Here is a 7134-nt window from a genome sequence, read left to right as displayed (position 1 = left end):
ATTGTAGGGCTTAGCTCGCAGATTCATTGCTGTTTTTCCCTCACTTCCCCTTATCAGTGACTAACGTGGTCATCAATCAGAGCATGTATTCCCATTGAGTCTTAGTCTTGGAAGGGGGTTTGCCCTGAGGAGACCCAAGCACTTGCCTTGATGTCTCCTGGGTGAGCAACTTGCTTTTTCTTGTAGTAATCAATTAGACTGCCTATATTGTTTTGTATTTTTCCTGTTGGTCTTTCTTTCCAGATGTATCTTCTGTTCTGCTAGTGCACAAGACCTCTTTAAAGTATTCAAGAGCAAAGTTTGAGGACTAAGGTGCCACCTGATCCAAGTCAAGTATTTTCAACAACCTCAAATGCATGTGAAACTTGGACAGTAAATAAGGAAGACCATAGAAGAATTGATACATTTGAGTTATGGTGTTGGAGAAGAATATTAAAAGCACCATGCACTGCCAAAAGAATAAACCAATCTAAGTTGAAAAAAGTACAACCAGAATGTTCTTTGGAAGCCAGGATGGCCAGATTTCATCTCTTATACTTTGGACATATTGTCAGGAGGACATATGTCCCTGGAGAAGGACATCTTGCTTGGTAAAGTAGGGAAAAAACAGGAAGACCCCCAATGAGAAGGGTTGGCATAGTGGCAGCAGAAATGGACTCAAGTGTAGCAATGACTGAGAGGTTGATGCAGGACCAGGCACTGTTTTGTTCTGAAACACTGGGTTTGCTATGGTTGCTATGAATTGGTACTGACTCGATGGCAATTAACACCACTAACAACAATACACTTCTAATTAAAGAATTTCAGGAATACCTGCCTCAATTCCTTCCTATTGGTTCTTGGTGGTAGGGACAAGGCACTGTTATTCATGTGCATTCAGAAATGCTCACCCTGCTTTCTTCCTCTCTCCTCTGACCTTGACCTATATCATATCTTCTACTTCCTATCTCCCACCACTTGTCAGTTTGTCATATGTAGTGGCTTGCATGTTGCTCTGATGTTGGAAGCTATATCACTGATACTTCAATATCAGCAGGGTTACCCATGGTGTACAGGTTTCAACAGAACTTCCAGACTCAGACAGTCTAGGAAGAAGGAAGAGGCAGTCTACTTCTGAGCATGTCTTCTGCAAAAAAAAAAACCTCTTTAAAGTGTTGACGAGCAAAGATATCACTTTGAGGACTAAGTTGTGCCTGACCCAAACCATGGTATTTTCAGTTGCCTCATAAGCATGTGAAAGCTGGACAATGAACAAGGAAGACTGAAGAAGAATTGATGTCTTTGAATTATTGTGTTGGTGAAGAATATAGACTATACCACAGACTGTCAAAAGAACTAACAAATCAGTCTTAGGAGATAGACAGCCAGAATGCTACTTAGATGGGAGAATAGTGAGAGTTTATCTCTTGTACTTTGGATCTGTTATTATGAGGGACCATTCCCTGAAGAGGGAAATCAAGCTTTTTAGAATGTTAGTTAAAAACAAAGTTAGTTAGTTAAAAATGAGATGGATTGACATAATGGCTACAACAATGGACTCAAGCAAAGCAACAGTTGTGAGGAAGGCACAGACCTGGGCAGCATTTGGGTTTACTGTAAATATGGTGGCGCTATGAATGGGAACTGACTCAAGGGCACCTAGCAATGATGACTTCCTATCTCATCAGATATTGTTACAGCTCTAACATCTCCTGTCCCAGGAAGTACGGGTCTGTACTTATGTCACCTCATCCTCTCCTGCTTGTAACATTAACTACATTCATCTCAGTAGGTGCTGGAGGATTCCCAGTCCTGTTCCAAACTCTGTGGTGGGCATCCACGTCCTCTCGAGTCTTCTCCGGTGAGCTAGTTGTTCCTGGTGGACAAGCAGCAGCCACTGCTACTTCCCCTTGGATCTCTGCCAGATCCTCTTGGATCTCTTTCACTGTTTCAGTGCTTCAAGACCTTTGCCTCTGAAGTTCTCTTTGGAGAACTGTTTTTGTGTTACTAGGGCTATTACGATTCCCCTGGGGCAGTTCTTATTTACTTAGCGGTTCAAACTCACTAGCCACTGTGTAGAAACCCAATACAGTGTCACAGTGAGTCAGAACTGACTCGCCGGCACAACAACAACAACAGGTGCTGCAGTAGAACGGTCCAGGTCAAGTCAGGACAACTCTGTGATGTAATTTATAGTCCAGATTTTCCAGGAGGGAGTAGGGCAATCTCAACCTTGTTACCTTTCCCCATGTCCCATGTTTGTAAGGAACTTTGGTGGTGCACTCAGTTGTTCACTGAAAAGACAGCAGTTCCAACCCATTAGCCATTCAGAGGGAGAAAGACATGGCAGTATTTTTCCATAAAGATTGATGACCTTGGAAACTCTATGGGACAGTTCTTTTCTGTTCTATAAGATCACTATGAGTCTGACCCTACTTGAAGGTAGTGAAATTGGGTAGGTTTGTCTGTTCTCTAATCGTGGTTTCTCCTGGGAACATTTTCTTCACCTAAGGGACTGTTTCTGGATCTGACAAGCATCTACTTAATTCCACACTACAATGTACTCTAGCAGTCACCTTGCTGAAGTAGTGTACACCTATCCTCTGTCATAGTTGTGTAAAGGTCAAGACCTCAGTTGCAAGTGACATAAATCTGCATTGGCAAAACACAAATAAGAAAAAGAAAAGGAAGGAGGTAGAGAGAAAGGGAGGAGGCAGGGAGGAAGGGAGGAAAGAAGAAGAGGAGGAAGAAAGAAAGAGAGAAACCATGATGAAATGTGTCGATGGCATAACTGAAAACTTTACTAAGAGGAATTACAGATAAGGTGAGATTCTGGGGATCAAACTTTATTATAGGACTTGCTTTCCCCCGTTATTTAAATATAGTTTCTTTTGAACTGGCTTAACTCACAGACAGACATTTTTCTTCAGACCACAATCCTAATAAAAGAGGCCCTCTCTTTTCTAATACTTCCATCAAATTGCCCAAATGGACTCTATTTGGGCCATTTTGAGTCACATGTACCTTTGACCCACTCTGGGTGGCCCAAACTATGAAATACCATCATTGGCCAGGTCTAGCTCCAAGCCCATTTCCAGGATAACCCCAGAGATTGAGAGTAGGGACCCTCCACTTAGGGAAATTGAGATATATTGTCAAAAAAAAAAAAAAAAGCGGGGGGAGAAACTGGGTGAGAGGGGGGAAAAATGTCTTTAAAAATTTCTACTTTTTATTCTCATTTTCTTATAGAGACTTGACGTTTCTCATGAGCTTTCCTCCCTGGAGGAGCAGATGCAGGCTGAATCCAACTGGTATTATTCTGAAGTCACAACACTTCCTGTTCTTTCAGGATCATAAGCAGAATAGTGGTCTCCAAAGATGTCCATGTCCTAATCCCTGGAACCCATGGATATATTTGGTTACGTGGCAGAGTGCAATTAAAGAAGCAGCTGAACTTAAGGTTGTTAATAAGCTAATTTAAAAATAGGGAGATGAAGTTAATTAGCTGGGCAGTTCCATCCAATGTGATCACAGTGGTCCTTAAATATGGAAGAGAGAGGCAGAAGAGTTAGTGTCAAATAATATAATGTTAGAAAAAGAAGAATTGGCTGACCAGTGTTAGCTTTAAGGATGAAGGGAGCAATAAACTAAGAAGTGCGGAAAGACTCTAGAAGCTGAAAAAGGCAAGCAAACAGATTCTGTCCTGGAACACTGTCCTACTGACAACTTGATTTTAGCTCAAGATAACTCATATTGGCTTTTGACTTTTAGAATTGTAAGATGATAAATTGGTATTATTTTAAGCAACTTGTTAAGTGTTATCGAGTTAGTTCTATAGAGGTGGGTTTGAACCACCTACCTTGTGGTTAGCAGTCCAGTGCTTATCCAGAAGCGCCACACCAGGACTCCTTTAAGCAACTAAGTTAGTTGTAATTTGTTACGGCAACCACAAGAAACCATTATAATGATCAATCATTGTCCACTTAAAGAGTGTGTACACCGACGCTTCTCTGGATATAAATGCTTTCCCATGAACACTATCATAATTGTATTTACTTACACGAGCAACAAAAAGAAACACTGCCTCTTCTGTACCTTCTTCACAATCATTGTTATGCTTGAGCAGATTGCTACTGCCACTGGGGCCAGCCCACCTTTTTGGGAATCATCCTCTTTTTTGCTGACCCCCCCATTTTACCTAGCATGATGTCCTTCTCCAGGGATTGGTCCCTCCTGATAATATGTCCCAAGTACGAGATGACATCTTGCCATTCTGGCTTTTAAGGAGCATTCTGTCTGTACTTCTTCCAATACAGATTTATTTGTTCTAGTAGTCCACGGTACTTTTAATATTATTCTTCAACACCATAATTCAAATGCATCAGTCTTCCTTATTCACTGTCCAACTTTCACCTGCATATGAAGCTATTGAAAAAACCTTACCTTGGGTCACTTTGGTCCTCAAACTGAACTCTTTACTGTTAAACACTTTAAAGAGGTCTTGTGCAGCAGATTTGCCTAATGCAATATGTCGATGGTTTTTTTGACTACTGTTTCCATGAGTGTTGATAGTGGATGCATGTAAAATGAAGTCTTTGACAACTTTAATCTTTTACCCATTTCTCATGATGTTATTTATTGGTCCAATGGTGAGGATTGTTTGTTTTTCTTACATTGAGATGCAACCCATACTGAAGGCTTTGATCTTCATCTGCAAGTATTTCAAGTCCTCTTGGCTTTTAGCAAGCAAAGTTGTATTATCTGTTTGTCACAGGTTGATAATGAATCTTCCTCCAATCTTCATGCTAAATTTTTCTTCATATAATCCATTTGCTCTGTGTACAGCTTGAATAAATATTGTGTACATAAATTTACCATATTCAAGTCCTGGTATGGTGCTATGGGTTAGTGTGCTGTAATGCAAGGTCGGTTTGAACCTCACGGTTGGTGGTTCAAGCTCACCAGGCACTCCTTGGAAACCCTGCACAGGTGGCCATGAGTCGGAACTGATTCAATGGCACTTAACAAAAACTACACATAAATACATATTAAATAGAAATGATGCAGAGAGTTCCTCATGAAAAAAGATCCCTGCAAAATGTCCTGCTGGCCTTTCAGAGTTGATTGGAAATGGAAGAATTAAGTGTTAAAGTTGTTACTGTTGCTTAATGCCATAGAGTCACTTCCAACTCATAGTGATCCTGTGTAGGGTTTCTTCAAAAGCCTCGTCTTTCTCCCATGGAGCTGCTGGTGGGCTTCAACCACCAACCTTATGGTTTGAAGTCCAGTGCTTATCATACAGCATTACCGTGATCACCAGGGGCAAAGATAGAGTCACAGAAAAGACATTTTCTGTGTAAGGACTGTAAGGAATAGAGCTTACATCTATGATGAGTATGTAGTGCATAAATACAGAAATTCCATTAAGTGACTGGCTTTGATGAACAAATATTTACACCTCTAGAGTATGGCACTGTAGTATAAGCACTGGACAGCAAGGTCAGTTTGAACTGTAAGGTCCATGTTCAAACTCATTGATCTCCCCTCGGAAACCTGAAACAGGGTCTCTATGAGTCGGAACCGACTGCATGGCACTTAACCACAACACAAGTCTGAAATTCCCACTCAGAACACTGACTCAAGCAAGGGAAGGCACGCTCTGTGGTCTGGGGATGATGCTTGTCTCCGTGTCTGTGTCGGTTCCCACATGGCCTATATCTTCCCCCTCTTTTTTCTTCTCTGAGCCAAATCTAAATTTTTTTATTTCAAAAGTGATTAGATTTTAAATAGAACCTCCACTGATATGGCCTCATTAATATAACAAAAAAGACCCTAAGCCCATGCACGAATATGGGGGTTAAGATTCTAACACATACTTTTGGGGGACACAAGTCAATCCCTAATCCTATCCAGTATAGTATGAGTAACTGTTAGCACTTGAGATGTGGTTAATCCAAATTGAGACAAGCTTATTGTAAAATGCACATTAGATTTCAAAGACTTCATAGGAAATAAAAAGAATGTAAATATATCATTGATGGCATGTGGAAACAATAATCTTTTAAATATTGAGTTAAATAAAATGTATTTTTTTACTTTTTTGATGTGGCTGACTAGAAAATTTATAATTACACATGTGATTTGTATTTGCTGCTCAAATTATATTCCTATTACACAGCAATGTCTTGGATCCTTCTATAGGAACTTCTACTGTATTATAATTTGAAAATATTTAGTTCAAATATCCAGAGGAGTTACCTCAGTGGTTTTCAACCTTTATGCACATTAAATCCTCTGGGAAGCTTTGTGATGTTGCCAAGGTTTCATCTCCAGAGATTCTAATTCAGTTAGCCTGGGAATAGGCCCAAGTACTCAATTGCTATAACACTAATTTAATGACTGGAAATGAAGAATACATATTGACTCATTTGAAACCTAAAGGAACTGGGAGGGAAAAGAACAAATAGAAGGATCCAGACTAGCTTTAAAAGTATGCACGCACACATCCATACCCATATCTGATAAAACAAAAAAACCCCACTGCCATCGAGTCCATTCTGATTTATAGCAACCCTATATAGGGTTTCCAAGATTGTAAATCTTTACAGGAGCAGATAGCCTCATTTTTCTTCCCACGAGTAGCTGATGGGTTTGAACTACTGACCTTGCAGTTAATCCAACACTTAACCCATAGCACCACAAGGGTTCCTTCCATATGTGATAGATATTATAATATTTCATTGTTAATTGACCCGTGATCTTTGATTTATTTCTTGTGTTTATTATGATATGCATTTTATCACTTTAAATCCTTGGAGAAATAACAGACTGAAATACACAAGATCGATTGGACTGCCTGAGAACAATACCTCCCCCAAAAAAGAAGCAGAACAGAAACCAAAACTCATTGCTGCTGAATCATAGCAACCCTGTAAGACAAAGTAGAACTCTCTCACAGTTTCCAAGGTTATAATCTTTACAGAAGCAGACTGTCACATCTTTCTCCTGAGGAAGTGGCTGTTGTTATTAGGTGCCGTTAACTCAGTTCTAACTCAGAGCTACCTTATGGAGAACGTAAAACCACACTGCCCAGGCCTGCACCATCCTCACAATCATTGCTACATTTGAGCACATTGCTGTTGCCACTGTACCAGC

The sequence above is a fragment of the Chrysochloris asiatica genome, unplaced genomic scaffold (assembly GCF_000296735.1).
Source record: "Chrysochloris asiatica unplaced genomic scaffold, ChrAsi1.0 scaffold00032, whole genome shotgun sequence".
Taxonomy (NCBI): Eukaryota; Metazoa; Chordata; class Mammalia; order Afrosoricida; family Chrysochloridae; genus Chrysochloris; species Chrysochloris asiatica.
The sequence above is the reverse complement of the archived record's forward strand: the minus strand, read 5'-3'. Positions refer to the sequence as shown.